Genomic DNA, 16,185 nt, shown 5'->3' with positions numbered 1-16,185 from the left:
GTCTTGAAGAGACGTCGCAAATACAAACCTTTAAATCTCAGAAAAGTATAGATTTTTGCAAAGATTTCTGTGCAACTTTTATGGAGCCTAATACCGGCCTTTTATAAAAACTACATGAGTTCTTCGATCTGCTGTAAAAGACTGCTTTTCACTTTCTTGACCTCCAAAAATCTTGTGTCTCCTTAAATACCGACCCATCGGCAGTGGCCTGTTATCAAGAACTGTTATCGTTCCGAGGGAAAAATCACGTATTTTGCTGTTTTCGGAAACATTCAGATATCAAAATAACAAAAATATTGCAAAGGCAAATAATTTACTCCCTATCTCTGCTTTCTGCAAAAATATTGTTTGAGGCCTTTTCAAGGTTAGGGAATCTTTTTTAGTTAAAAAACCCAACTAACAGCTCCAATGGCTGACCTCCTATCAAAGACAAGGAGAACTTTACACCGCCCAGTTCGTTTCAAATCTATTCTGATGTAACGTTTGTTTTGTAATTTGGAAATGCATGTATTGGTGCTCAGTGGGGGTAATCGGAGCATTGGGTACCGAAGAGATCCAAAGAATAAAGCGGGTAGTGTTCAATCGTCCTGCAAATGCGCTTAGTTTTTTAAACAATTCATTAAATGACGAGTAATTAAATTGTCCCATATACTTAGGCATGACACATTAAATAAGACGATTTATATCGTGCCCCATTACATATCGACGCAAATCAGTTAACTTCTTAGAAGGTTAAAAAAAATTTTGCAAGCTACAGATTAAATCCATTATAAAATCAAATGACAGAGATTTATATCATCAAAGTTTTGCTTCTTCATTTATATACATTTTTACAAAATTTTACGCGCTAAAAAATTAGTCGAAAATTGACTAGAAAATTTTTTCACTTTGGCCACTTTTTGGAGAGTAAAAATTGATGCAAATTGAAAACGAAAAACTGAAATCTAAAACAGGGAGCCTCGATAATGTGCGTTCGCACATAATAATCCAACTCCGTTCACCCACATTAGTGGCATAATTGTCTACCAAATGAACAGAAAAGAACGCCCAAAAATTAGAGCATTTTTGAAAAAAAAATGGTCAATGAAGAAAAAGACCGACTCCAACGCAAAAAAACTCAGCGGAATAAAAAATTCAGCAATAGATTGACGAGATCAAAGCGATCAAACAACATAAAAAGAAACTCAAAAAATGTTCTATTGCGCCTTATCCGAATGTAGTAAAGTGATTTCTGACATCTCTTTAATGCGACCCAGTCAAAAGACTGGGTTAAAAGACAGTGCAAAAAATAGAAAAAATGTAGCAAAACTAGGAAGTACTTTTTTTGGAAAAATATTTTTTTAATCAAAGTCGTAAAATCCATTAGCTAAAATGAAAAAATTAAAAAGTATCGTTCATTGGTCCAAACGAAGCCCCTAGGATCGTAATTATTCTGAAATTGTTTTACGTTTACAAGAAGAGTGTGAAATTTAGATAAAAACTCTAAAATTAATTTCCTTTTTTGCGAAAAACTGGTGCCGAAGACAGTATATTCGTAACGAGTTACTTAAACACACTAGATTTTGTACACTTGCTACTTCCCTTGACGTCAATAATGTCATATATGACCTTTAATTAACGAGACTAGGTAACAAAGACACAAAATGCAAAAAATCCGAAGTTGAAAAATTTGTTTAAAGTCGCCAAAGCCATCGTATATCTACTCAAATCAGAATATAGACTTTAACCCTTCCTAAAAAACCAATGAGACTTGTAGTCCTCCAGGAAATTCAACACAACTAAACGACAAAGAAGAAAAGACAGTTAAGTACGCAATTAAAAAATTCAATCCAGTTCTTCGGGGAAGTGGTATTGACGCCGTTAAAACCATAAAATATACCTTCAATGATTTTGATATGTCCAGATGTCTCTAAATTTGAATGCCAATGAAGTGATATGTGAACTGTTAAAAATATGATAAAATGAAAAAAAGCGAAAAAAAGTGAAAATTGGTCAAACGCCTGAATATTGAAATTAATTTGTAAAATATGGTAGCATCAAAGCCACAAACAACAAATTAACAAATTAAACCGCAATAAAGGTCTTATTTAAATTCTATAGAAGGAAAATTCTTTCTTTGCTGACGCTAAGCTACTACCAAATTAAGAGAAAAATAGTGGCAAATTTCGAAAAGCATTAATTGTTTATTAAAATATCAATTATCATAAAAATTGAAACAAACATAAACATTAGGGTAAAAAAATGATAACTTAATTTGGAACCAAATAGGACGCCAAATGAACCTATCAACAGTGAGTTTTGACTTGAATTGTTCTGTTCTTTAATTAACATAAAAAGATCGATTTTTTGTTTAAAAAAGACCGAATGATTACATGCCGAATTACTTTTGAAAAGTAGCAGTACAATATTGGGCCAAAACTAGCCTTAAAAACTCTTAATTGCTTCGAATGGTGTAGCTATAGGAAAAAAATTAAAAGTAAGTGCTGTGTTTTTGATAATCATAGAGTAAAATTAGCAAAAAGCTCAAAGTTTTTGTTTTCAGAGCACTCTAATTAAAATTTGAAGTAGAGCTAGCTTCTGTGGAGTTTACAAAGGTTGTTTTAGTGGTTTTTTTGTTGTGTACTTCACGCAAATTTTATCAATGTTGACTGGAGAAAATTATTTTGACAAATGAAAAAAGCTGAATTTTGAATTATTTAGCTAAAATTTTAGACAAAAAAATAGTTGATAGAACTGTATTACTTTTTGTCTTTGAAATTAAAATCAACAACACTATTGTTACCAAAGTTGACAAAATTTAAGGCCAAATTTCCCGAAAATGTGAATTAGATGGCGCAATTTGGTCTAATACTTACAATTATTTAAACCTCTATAACTCGCTCTAGAAAATGAAACACAAAAAAAACATTTCGATATTCTACGCTGGACGGGCTCTTTAATGATCCACTCACAACTCTCTACGATGAATATTTCGGTTGGTCAAAATTGACTGAACAGGAAAAACGCTTTTGAGTATATATTCCCTCACCCCTCAATAAAAAGTTGGAACAAACAAAACCTAGTCAAAAAATCCTATTGTGGAGTTATCTACGTTTTTTTACATTACATGGACTTCATTTAATTTTATTCTCTTTAAGCCTCAAAAAAGATGTCGTCGTCTTAAAATACAGATTGTTTAAAGGAGTTTGAAAGACCGATAAAAGAAAAAAATGATCTTTTAAACGCGACAAATGCACATAAATTTGACCGAAATCTGACAAAAATGAAACCTGGAACATTGTCAATGCTCGGGGCAACAAACCAGCGAAAAAAAATTCAAAGCTGAATTTTGATTTCTCCTTTTATATTATCAAGAAAAAATTGCATAGCAAGATAATTTGTAAAGATTACTATTGACATAAGATAATGTGACTAATTGCAGATAAAAAAACACATTTCTAAACTTCCTTGCCACAACCTAAATCATTTAGCAAGATTATTTGTTCCGACCCTTGTTGAGGGGTAGGACATACATACTCAAATGACTTTTTTTCGGTTAATTTTGACCGATCGATATATTTATCGGAAAGAGTTGTGACTGGTATCATTAAAAAAGACCGTCGAGCGTAGAATATGGAATTAAAACGATTTTTGTGAATATTTGACCGATTTGCGTTATTTTTATTCACACTTTCCAAAAATTTTGCTCAAAAACCGTCGATTTGCTAAACTATGTTAAAATGTAAATAATAGTGTTGTCGATTTTTTGGGTCAAAAGGGTGTTGTTGTTTTTATATTTACCTTTTTTGGCAAAAATCTTTGCTAAAAATTTCGAAATTCAGCCTTTTCTCATCAAAATTAGCACAAAATAAGTTTCTTTAGTCCACTTTCATTAATCTTGCCGGATTTTTGCACCCAAAAACCACTAAAGCAACCTTTTTGGTCTCCAAAAGGGGCTAGCCCTACTTAAACTTCCTTTGAGAGTGCTCTGTAATTAAAAAATTACCATTTTTTTGCTAGCTTCACTCAATGATTATCAGAGACGCAGCATTTTTTTTGGTTTTATAACTTAAAAATTATCTATCTCAAAACATTCCAAAAATTAGGTATTCCTACCGGATGAACAGCATCAGCAATGCTGGGTTTGGACTAATCTTGGAGTATTCAATCCAATAAAAAATTGGTTTGTAATCAGTCGATCTTTTCTTTAAAAAATCTATCTGTTTTATGACAGTTTTATGACTGTTTTATCTAAATAAAGAACAAAACAATTCAAATCAAATCGCACTGGTGATAGGTCTAAATGGCTTCTTAGCAGCTCCAACTTATTGTAACTAGTTTTTAAACTCAAAAGCTTATGGTCATTTTGACTTTTAAAAAAACTTGACTTTTAAATACAAAATGACTTATTGAACTTTACCACTAATTTTTTCCTATTTTGCTCAACATGTAGCTTAGTGTGAGCAAATTAAGGTTATTTCTCTTTCTACTGAATTACAATTTGATCTTGGTTGCGCTTTCGAGCGATAAGTTGAGGTTTTCTTGCTTTGATACAACCAGATATCACTTTTTCTATTTTTAGGCATTTACCCATTTTTCAAGTATTTTTTCTCGTTTCTTCACATTATCAAATTATTGATAGTTCATATATCATTTTACTGGCGTTCATATTAGGGCACAATTGAAAATATCAAAATCCATAGAGTATAGTTTATGGTTTTAAGGGCTTCGACATCACTTTCAGGAAGAATTTATTTGAATTTTTTACTTTTGTCTTTAATTGTCGCTTTTACTTGGTTTTTTAGTCGTATTTTTTTTCTAGGATAATAAAAAGTCTTATTGATATTTTTGGAGGAATAGATGGGCCAATTTTCTGATTTTTGTTGATAGCTGATTGCTTTCATGATTATGAAAACAATTGTCTTCAAAAATTAAAAAACACACTTTTTTGCTTCGCAATTTTGTTCTTTTTTTGTCTATTACCTGATCTTTTTAATTACAGGTTATAGATGACAATATTGGTATCAAGGCATTGCAGAATTAAACAAAAGCAAATGTTTTTAAAAATTTAGTTATCACTCTACTGGTATCGACTGGGGTTTTTTCGAAAAAAAAGTAATTTTGTTTTTGGTTTGGATTTTGTCATATTTGACGTTCTTTTCGTTATTCTGCATTTTTTGTTCCACCGAGTTCATTGCTTTGGATGCGATCATTTTGTTTATTCACCTTTTTTTTGAAAAATACTTGAATTTTTGGGGGTTTTCAATCCGTTCCTCATTTGGTAGACAATTAAGCCAAAAATGTGGATGAGATTGGTCGGAACATTATTTGCAATAGCACATTAGCGAGCCTCCTTGTGTGATTTCTTAAGTGCATTAAGGGTGACAGAAAATCAACTCCGCTTAATATTTAATCAACTGTGGATTTTACTCTCACCAACGTATTAATATGTCCATGTATATGAACCCGGGTCGAGAAAATATCGCAAAAATATGTAAGATAAGCGGTGAAAAGTTAGTATTTTCACCGCAAATTTCGTACATAATTTTGCGGTGAAATGCGGTGAATGCGGTGAAATTATGTAAGTTCACCGCTAGAGCAAGCGGTGATCTTACAAAAATTCACCACAGTTCACCGCAAAAACACGTAATTTCACCGCAATAACAAGGTTTCGAACCTCTTACCTCCTGCATGGCATCCACTTCTTCTTCCACTGCGCCATATCTTACTAACTTCTAGTATTTTTGTACTGAATATAAGTTAAATTCACTCTACTTTTTGTAAAACATGCGCGGTGAATTTTTGTAAGATTTGCGATGTTTAGCGGTGAAATTACATATTTTAGCGGTGAAATGTGGTGACTTTTTGCAAGTTCACCGCTTATTCTACTGGAAAAATAACATAATTTCACCGCTTAAGAAAGAAATGTCAAAAAGATGTAATAATAAGGGGCAGTTTTAGTGAGAAGGTAAATCTAACAAATCCTCCCTTACTCCCAATAAACTTCACCGCTTTATTTGCTGATATCACACAATTTTAACAATTTTTTCTAATCGGTGAATTTATGTAATTTCACCGCATTCACCGCTTATCTTACATCTTTTGGACACCTTTTTCGAAGCGGTAAATACATGTAATTTCTCCGCTAAATTCAGCGGTGAATTTATCTAATTTCACCGCTACCAGGCGATAGAGGTTTTTTTGACCGCATTCACTGCCTGATTTATGTAATTTCACCGCATTCACCGCTTATCTTAAAAAAAATTTCCGCATTCACCGCTTGTCTTACATAATTTTGCGTTGAATGGCGGTGACACCTCGACCCGGGAAAATATTTCAATGGAATCGGACTTAATCAATGAGTTGCCGGGAAAAGGAAAACTTCGCATAGTTTTCCGTAAAAAAGCTTTAAAAGAAAACAACAGATTCCGCCAAAACCGTAAAACAGTTTTGAATGAATCCAAGTGTAGGTGGTAGATTGATTATCTTATGGTAGTTAATTGTATTCTATTGTCTATTGTAGATTGTCTCTTTTGAGTTATATATTGTACTCAAGATCGAAAGATGCAAATAAAGCTAGATTAAATTAAATACGTTTTTTTTCTATTGCATCGTATTAACAACATAATGTCATTTATTTCTTATCCAACTTTCTAACTGTCAGTGTGAAAATTAAGAAAATTTTGAATCGAGGTTGACGAAAATTTCTGTGGTTATATCATAGACAATGTGTATTGGAAGAATAAGGTCTGTCAACCGCTAAAATACTGAGAAATAGGTTTTTTTTACAAATAGCTCAAAACCAACAACTATTGGATCAATTTTTCTTTCTCTCAATTAGTTAATTTTTTTGAGAAATATGATTGAGTGGTGCTCAAAATTAGTTGGGAGAAAATAATGAACATAACCAGATGGTGTCTGGCTACTTGCAATCAAACGCCTAGCAATCTGCTGGCTTCGGCACTAGGGAGTCGGGGCTAAAGATAGATGGGGATGGGGGGGTCAAACTGCAAGTGAGCTCAAACAGTTAAGATTATTACAATTCAAAGAATTTGAATTGTATTGGGGCGCTGTGTTTTTTTTAAGATGTGTTCACACATTTTTCAATGACTTTGATCTTTCAAAACGGGATAAACAGGTAAAGCCCAGCGGGCATTAAGTTTCATTAGAGGCCCAAAGTGGGCTTTAGTAGTCCTTCAAGTGCTAAGAGTGGTGCAGCTGCTTGGATGGCCTTAATTGAAGGTTAAAAGGTTGTTTTTAGGAGTTTTTGGGCTCAAAATGCTGCAATTTTCATGTTTTTTTGTGATTTTTTGATTTTTTTGTTTGATTAGTCTTAGGTTGAAGTTTTAAAAAGTTGATGAAGGCCTTTTCGAGACAAATTTACTTTTTATGATTATTTTATGAGATATATGTTTTGGTACTACAAACACAAAAATAGTACAGGATTTTGGTAAGGAAAGTCCTTCTTCAGACCATAGAGCAATCTCCCATAGGCGAAAAAAGTTTGAGCATGCCATAGTCCACAGAATTTGTCTTGGTAGGGGAAAACCGAAATTTGACCCTCTCAGAACTTGGAAAGTTTATATTAATTTTATGGTGTCTGAGTTTGGTCAAAGTGGTTGGTTTTGTTTATGTTTATTGCTTCCCTCAGCAAAGTTGGAATAAACTTAGCACTGAGAATAAGAAATAAGAGCAAACGTTTAATTTCAGAATTATGACAAAATTGTATAAAAGAATTACAGTTTGGGCTAATAAGAGTACACACACATATATACAAATTAATCGGAGTCTGATTCAAATAATTTGGCACGTGGTTTTTTGGATCTAGGTATTCCCTCATTGGGGCTTTCAATGGCTTCTAAATCGAGAAATGGGTTAGGGGTCGGGGTAGAGTTGGAGTCAGTTTCGGCTTCGAGATCTGCTACATTTTGTAATTCTGTCTCTGAATATTCCCTTTGATTGAACCCTGGGATGGGCGGAGTGAAAATGTCAACATTATATCCCCCTGCTAAGTGCATATCCTCGGTCCATTCAGGGTTGTTCACAAGACTGGCAACATTATCACTTTCGAAACTCCAGTCGCTTAAGCCCTCCCAATCAATGCAATTATGGCCAAATGGAAGTGTGTCTATTTTACCGTCACATACATATCGTTTGTTGTCAAAACTGTTGAGGCAAACTTTATTTGTCGTTATTGTGATCAAATTATGGGACTGGCTAGTGATTCTGGTATTAGGTTTTCTGACCGTTTGGCCAGAAAGCAGGCATTCTTTGTACATGTTATGAAGAAGTTGCTGTTGTGTGAACCTGCTGACGCCTTTGGCCGACTTCTTAACACAATCTAAACAATACAACACAGTTACTTTAAAGAATAATTCTACTTTACAAGTTAATAGTTAGTTGCAAGCGTTGGGTTAAGTGAACTAGTGTTTTGTAAGTTGCTAGTATTTATTCACCTTCAGCTAAGATAGAGTAAAGCTTCGGTTTAAGGCACACGAACTCCTTTATAAGTTTCCCTCCCATCTCATCCTTGAATTTCAGTGTTTCTTTCTTCTGGCTTCTATCAAAAAGAACGTGGTCTTCAGCGTAGTTGGAAAAATCGAAGTGTTTTTTTAATTCGAGGTCTTCAAACAAGTCTTCCGATACAATTTCATAGAGAAAGGAGTCCGTATCGCTATATAGTAGTTTACACTCAAAGTTTGGCTTCATTACATTGAAGTGAAAGTTATACATGAAACATTTCGCTAGATCCAGAATTGTCGAGCCAACTATTGTTGGTTTGTCCCACATAACTTTGCTGTTCTTTGTTGCTAAGGACACAAGTTTTTTGTCAATTATTTTAACTCCGTTGAAACTATTACAACTTGCCAGATCTAAGAGTTTTGATTTTGATTGCGTTATCTGAACATTAATTCTATTCCGTTTCCCTTCACAGGTTTTTCCATACGCACTATTGGACAACAGTTTGTAAAGTCCTCTTCAAACTTGTTTTGAGCGCGTTTTCTCTTCTCTGTGTTCAACTCTATTTAGGGTTTCAACCATTTCGCCTGGTTGAATTGCAACACCCTGTGCACTTCTGTTACCTTCAGTCCTAACTGTACAGAGAGTTGAAGAGTTAAATAATGCAGTGTGTAATTTTTTTTTTGGATACATTGTCTGAATTAACTTTTTGACTTTTGATTGTATCGGAATATCATTTTCTATTAAAAAATTTCTCTGGTCATTACTGAGCCATTCTTTTTTTATTATCTCCTTTGTGGGAGCTAATGGGAAATCGGACTGTGCCTCGTGTAGGACTTGAGGATATTCTATGTCCACCTCAACAATGTACCCAACTTCAGAATCTGTTTCCGTTTCCAAAACTTTCTGGAGTGTAACACTTGACGCCATAATGAAATTGTTCAAAGGTAAGGGGTACTTTTCCATTATTCCCCCGTATAAATTATTTGCGTCAATTAGCCAGAGAAATGTTGAGGGCTTTTGGTTATCGAATCCTTCCACAAACTTATTATTCGCTTGTGATAACCTTTTCGAAAACACGCTGGAAATTCCACCCCTCAGCATTGCTTCCGCAATATCAAGATGCTCTCTTACAGTTAGTAGTTCAATGTCTGCCTTACACACTCTAAGGAAAGCATCGCCTGATAAATTACTAGCTGTGTAGTATTGCGCGCAGTCAACGGAGTACGTGTCGAAGCAAACTTTGCGGAAGTGTTCAAATACAAATGCGAGTATAAGGGTATCGCATGTTAGATACAGGTCACTATACTCTCCAATATAAGAACAATTAAATTTTGAAAATGCATTCCTAGCGTGCTTCCACTCACTTTCAGTAACAGATATTTCATTTCCTTGCAGTTTATTTTTCCATAAATGTCGGGCAGGGAGTTCTGGCTCATCATATTTTTCAAAACTGATAATGTATGAGTAAGGGAAGTATCCTTTTTGACGAAGCAAGTCCTTCTCTTCTTCTGAGTGCGAGCAAAAATGACTATCAATGTACACAAAGTTATTCTTGGGCAAGTTTTTGGCTAATGTATCAAGCGACGAGTGCATGAACTTGTAGCTATCTAAAAAACGCATTTCCTCATATTTATGACGAACATGTCCTTTGTTGGTAGTGTACGATCCAAGCCAAACTTTCAAGCTCAGTGATACGTATTTTTCTTCATTGATTGGAATGACAGAAATTGTGTTATTTTCACTCCCAGATTTCAAGGCACGTATCACACGATGAATATCATAGTTTGCCAAATTATGCGCAAAAATTGGTGTGAACTTAGTACGTTGTCTTTGAAGGTTACATAGTGTGTGCGCATAGCCCAAAAACTTTCCAGAGAAATGACAATGGTCTAGAATTTCTACATCTTCGGTTGCAAAAGCTTCCTCGCAAATCCAACAGTTCTCGGTTTCATCCAAATGACTTCTATTACCAATAAAATGAGGAAATTTTTGTTTTTTCTTGTGGAATTTCTCAGCGAGTTTTTCAAGTAGTTTCACCAATTTTTCCATTGAGTCTGGTCCTCTTCTTAGACTGAAACAGTATGGCACTGGATTGTCTTGTTCAATGACAACTAGACAAAAACTACTTGGTCAATGTTTTTCAATTACAGTAGTGCTTGATTTTTTCGGATCATTTAAAGCGTAACTAGTGGGCTCCAAAACTGATTCCAAGTCAAAATAACATACGAAAGGACAGTGGGATCTAGCTGCTTTGTTTTTGAATGTTAGTTTTTTCTGATTTTCTGCTTTCATTGATATTTCAAGAGGTTCATTTGCTAAACACGTTCGTTGGTAATTTTCCAAGCTGGTTTTGTCAGAGCTAATATGAAAACAGTTTCGACAAAGAAAGTTACGATCGCTTCGCAACTGCACATCTGGGTTTTTTATTCTGCATGTTAAAGATTTGAGGTCTCTAATTAGCACGTAATGCGTTTTATCGTTTTCAGTCAGGAGTAGAACATCCATTTGAAATGAGTTCGGAGATTTTGAGATCCGATAGGGTAGCAGCTCCTTCTTTTTTTGTCTAAAAAATAGGCTTTATAAATATTAAAAATTTTTGTTAATTGTTATAGCTTCTTTTTTTACGTTTAAAATTACTTTTGCTTTTTGAATTGTGTTCAGGATTAGTGATGATTTTGTTAATGAAGCAACACATGACTCACCTGAAAATGTTGACGCTGACGTTGTTCACTTGCTCAAAGTGGGGGATATCGTTGATACTCATGGGGTACTTGAAGTCACCAAAAGGTCCATGGGCCAGAGGGTTGAACTCAGGGTTGAAGACCCGCGGGTCATCACGTTTCTTCCATCCAATAGTTTGGGTATCGGAGGTCAGTTTCTGCTTGAATTGGTCGTGATACGCTGCCGTGAAGCAGTAGGCAAAACATTTGTGATCCGCCGTGTTCCGGATGTTCAAGAGCCACTTCTTGTGCTTCCTAAGATTTCTCGGCAACTCAATGAAAGACAAGCCTCGTATGGGACTGTTTTTTTACCAGTTTGATGTTGATCTCGTTTATTTGATGAACTTTCCAGCCACTACCATGCGATGCAAACTGATAGATTGTCTTCAGCATTTGGTCTACTGCGTGAAAGAATATAGTGATATATTCAGTTTCTTCGCCTTCTTTTGTTTTGTCGAGAGACACCTCAGCAGAGATTTGGACTCTTTGGGGTTCATGAAGCACATTTTCACGGACAATGTCTTCTATTTGTTCGCGTCGATCACTTAGTGATTGCATCAGATCAACTTCACCATCAGCTGGTCGCAACGCATATCGACGCACAACTCCATCGAAAGCTGTTTCCACGGGAGCTAGTCTTTGGGTCTCTTCTCTATCACTTTCCCAGATAGGATGACCTTGGTCCTTCATCATGTGGTCAACAAATGAACGCTTGTTACCAAACACGTTGAGGTCGTGGATTCAGGTGTTCCATTGCAAGTTTTTATCGTTGTGCGCATTCTTTATGTGCTCTTTGACATTAATGATAGTTGGGTCCGTGAAGTTGCTATGCCAGCACTTGAACTCCGGGTTATCTTCCAAGATGAGATGTACTTGTTTCATATGTTTGCGAAGTCCACGTCGCTCTGTGTACTGCTTACCACAAAGATCGCAGCTCACAGTTTTCGAAGTTGAGGCCAATTTGGACAACATTTTGAATCAGGTTTTTTATTGCAAATTGCAAAGTAGCTGAATTTCAATTGCACAAGAGAGAAAATGATTGTTTTCAGTTGCGGCAAACCTCAAGGTTTTCACTTGACTTCAATCTTTAGATTCAGTTCGAGTCAATTAACGATCCGAACTTGTTTTGCGGTTGGTCTTTTTTTCATAAAGGAACATAAATGCCGCTCCTTTCATGTTTCAGTACAGTTCATTGACGTATGTCTCCGCCATAGGAAAGATCCTGTTCAACCTTTGATAATATCAAAGGTTTTCACCGATAGTGTTGAAATTCGATTGAGTTTTCCCCAGTTTTTCTGCTTTTTGAACTTCATAAAATAAGTTCAGCTCAAACTTCATTAGTTTTACTGTCTTGATATCAGTTCAGTCTGTTAAATGGGAACATTAGAAACTCCTCTTTTTGTTTATTTGCAGCTGAGAGCAAAAGGAGCCCCTTGAGATCTGCCTGTTCTTATTAATTTTACGACAATTTCAAAGCTTCCGACTGAATGTGGGGTCTTGGTGCCCAATATTTTCTCTTTGTAATCTAAACAGAGCTCGCTCAAGTGGCGAATGACGCTGAAGTGATCACATGGAAGTTCTAAGTCCAAAAGGTGTTCATTGATCAAAGTGATTAGTGAAATTCAATTAAAAAATTAGGTTTTTTCTCGAAAAAACGCAAAAATTTGCCTTAAAAGCGGTTTTTCTCAGAATTTCATCAAGCAAAGGCGTAGATTTTATTTCATTCTTGCATTCTACGGATCAATATAGCCCCGGATGACTTTTTTTCAGCTTTCTAACACTGTTTTTTGGCAATGTTTATTTAATGGTCAAATTTTCACGCTTGAGTGATTTTTGCGTCACTTTTTTGACTCCACAGCGGAAATGGTTCATTTTTGAGAAAAAGTGTTATGAACACTATTGTAGCCACAACAGTGACAAACATTTTCTAAAAGGGCAAAAAAAAATTTTTCCATAATAATTTTTTTCACCAGGTGATCAGAATTGAAAACCATTCGAGCGTGAAAAACAGAAAAAGTTATTTTTTTCGAAATTTTAGTAACTAATTAGTGTATGTGACTGCAGAGTACAAACTGTTATTGTGAGCATCAACTGTGCTGACATTATAGAGGCTATTTAGTCTTTTGTTCACCAATTCTGAGGCTTAAAAGATCAAAAGGGAAAATAATCTTTTTATTTTTTTTAATTCGATTTATTCTTCAAATGTTATGATTGCAACCCTTTGATTCAACCTAAACAATGCAGTCACATGGCAACTTCCCATCACAATATATATTTGTTTTCATTAGTTTTAAAAAGACACTAAAAATGTTCTTTTTTGTTCAAAAATGTCATTTTTCCATTCGCTTAATTTTCAATTCTGAAAGTTTGTTTTTGATAAAAAAGTGTTTTAAAAAGGACTTCGAAAGAATCTCTTGCTTCCGCTACAATTATACTTGGTTCTACAGAACTCCTTTAGCTTTGGACAGCAGTATGACAACATATGTAGATGAAACTTAGCTTGAAGTGGCTCGATGTTTTTGAACTTTTCTTAAGCAGTAGAGATTTCTTTAATTTCAGCCAACTTTGAGTTTCTATAACATGTATTTCACTCATTGAGGTACTCTTATGGTATGTAGCAAAGAATCTAGAAACTCAGTCAATCGGTTATGAATTCACAATTCGTTGAGAGACTTAGTTTTCATTATAGAAGAAGACCAGAATTCAACCAAATTAGAATTTTTGTTACAATTCTCAGAGTTAAATAAAAAAAAGCACAACATAGAGCCACAAATCAGAGTTATTTTTTTGTTGACAAGACAAACTAAAGCACCAGTAAAGAGCACACAGTTTCAAACACAGTAAAGTTTTCAAAGTTTTTTGTTTTAAAAGTTAATTTTTCGTTCCAATTTTCGTTTTTTGGGGGCATAACAGAATTCAACCGGTGGTTTGTCAAATAAACTGGGCGACCTGTGGTCTTCTGATTTAGGGGTGTCAAGGTTGTCAACTGGGGAGTCGATCGTTGGAGTGAATGTTGCGTTTTGTGTGCTAGAGTCGGGAGAGTCTGGCGACATTTTCATATGCCACACGGATTCCAACGTCTCGATTTCATCCCAATATCTTTGCTGATTTTCCTAGAGAGGTACATTGGAAATTTCGTAGTCATAAAATATTTTCCTGACTGTTGGATGCAGAATTGAGAAGTCGAAAACATACTCTTTTTGGGTCTTTTCTCGTCCTGCTAGTGCGAATCCTTGTTTTTCCAAGATTGCCGTCTCAACACGTAAAATTTGTATTGTGTCTATCAAACTCATTGGTAAGTTGAAGTGCTTGCCAGGAGTCCTTTGGTGATTGCCAAATTTTTGCTCGATTATTGAGACCGTGTTCTTGGCATAGTGAATCAAAAAACGAGTGTCAGAGTCAGGAAAAATTTTTAAAATTACTACAATGTTGCTCATTGCTCAGTTGTTTGAAATGAAAAGTTAAATAGTTGATCAAAACAGCTTAGAAATAATTAGGTTTTCTGAAAGATTTGAACTTTGTAAATAAAACCAGTTTGGTTTTTGCTTCCGACAGAATATGACTCTTTGGTTTTGAAACTTAGCTGTACTACAATGAAAGTTGTTCTATAAACAACCCAACAAACGTTAATCTTATGACCTTTTCCTGCGGCAGTCAACGCCTCTGAAACAATTTATCAACTTCATATCAATTCAAGAGTTAAAGTAGCCCTGTAATATTTTCAATGTGCTTTCTTCTAACGTTATGGAGTGGAAAACTAATCGACAATGTATAATGGCTCCGCGTGATAAAGTGTATTTCCCAAGGTCATTTTGTTCTTTCTCGGTATATATTATGACTCAGACCTTACTACTTAATTACCGATTTATACAGCAATGTAAACTTGAAAACGCTTTGTGATAAGGGAGGTCAATGGGCGGAAAACCACCATTCTAAGTTTACTAGTTTGTCTCCTATTTTGTATATGCATACTGTTTTGTCTTCTGATAAGAGAATTCAGTCTTGTGGAAAAAACTATACTGACGCTAGGGTAGTATGTTGTGGTTTTCACTAGAATGCAGATTAGGTTTTCCCTAGGGATATGAATTCATGGTTTGAACTCTCAATTTGTAGTCATGCCTAGGGCATTCATGTAAGAACAAGTTGTGGAATACAGCTACACATTTTATTGTGTTATTTTGTAACGTGAAAACCACAAATCTTGCCGTTATCATACGATTTCAGGAATAGAAAATTTTGTCACAATGAACAATTCAGCTGCTAATGCACAAGAATTCGGGGACGCATATTTAGATATAACGAAAAGCGAAAAAAGACTTGTTCGATTTTCAGTAAAAACTTATGAGAATACTGGTAGCTATATAACCATTAAGCTCTTAAAAAATATTGACAGCGACTTCAAATTCAACCAAAAAGTAACGCTCACTGTGTCAGAGTTTGAAAAACTTACCTCACAAGCGAGCGTTGTTAAAAACCTGCTACCTGTGTTAAACAAAGAACGATCAAGGTTGAAACGAACTTGGAAACCAAGAATAAAGACCAACTGTGACGATTCCGCAAGTGAAAAAGAACATTAAGCATGGTTGAGGCAATGTATGAGCGTTCACCTGAATTCTTTGTACCATTTCAGAAAAAGTTCAAATTTTTTATAACCGATAGTGAGCCTATTTTTCAGAAGACGAACACTAATAATTTTGCATACGTATTGCATGAGAAGAAACTTGATTTTTGTGATAGTAAATCTGTTCATTACCATGTTTTGGCCGAAATATCTAAAATTCCCGAGGATTTCAAAAAGATCAACTCAAAAGGATACTCAGTTCCGTGCCTGTACAGCTGTTTCAAGTCTCTAATCTTTTCTACAAATATGGTGATATCTGGAGCTATTATGGATAAACTTGTTCTTGCTCTTGAATACAATTCAAAGTATCAATCAGGTGTTTTCTCAGTCTCTCGAAAGAAACTACCCAGTTTCTGCTCAATGAAAAACAAGGATGCACAGACTCAAACTGATTTTATACCT

This window comes from Convolutriloba macropyga, chromosome 10, assembly GCF_964194025.1.
Source record: "Convolutriloba macropyga chromosome 10, txConMacr16.3, whole genome shotgun sequence".
Lineage (NCBI taxonomy): Eukaryota > Metazoa > Xenacoelomorpha > Acoela > Convolutidae > Convolutriloba > Convolutriloba macropyga.
Note: the sequence above shows the minus strand (reverse complement) of the source record.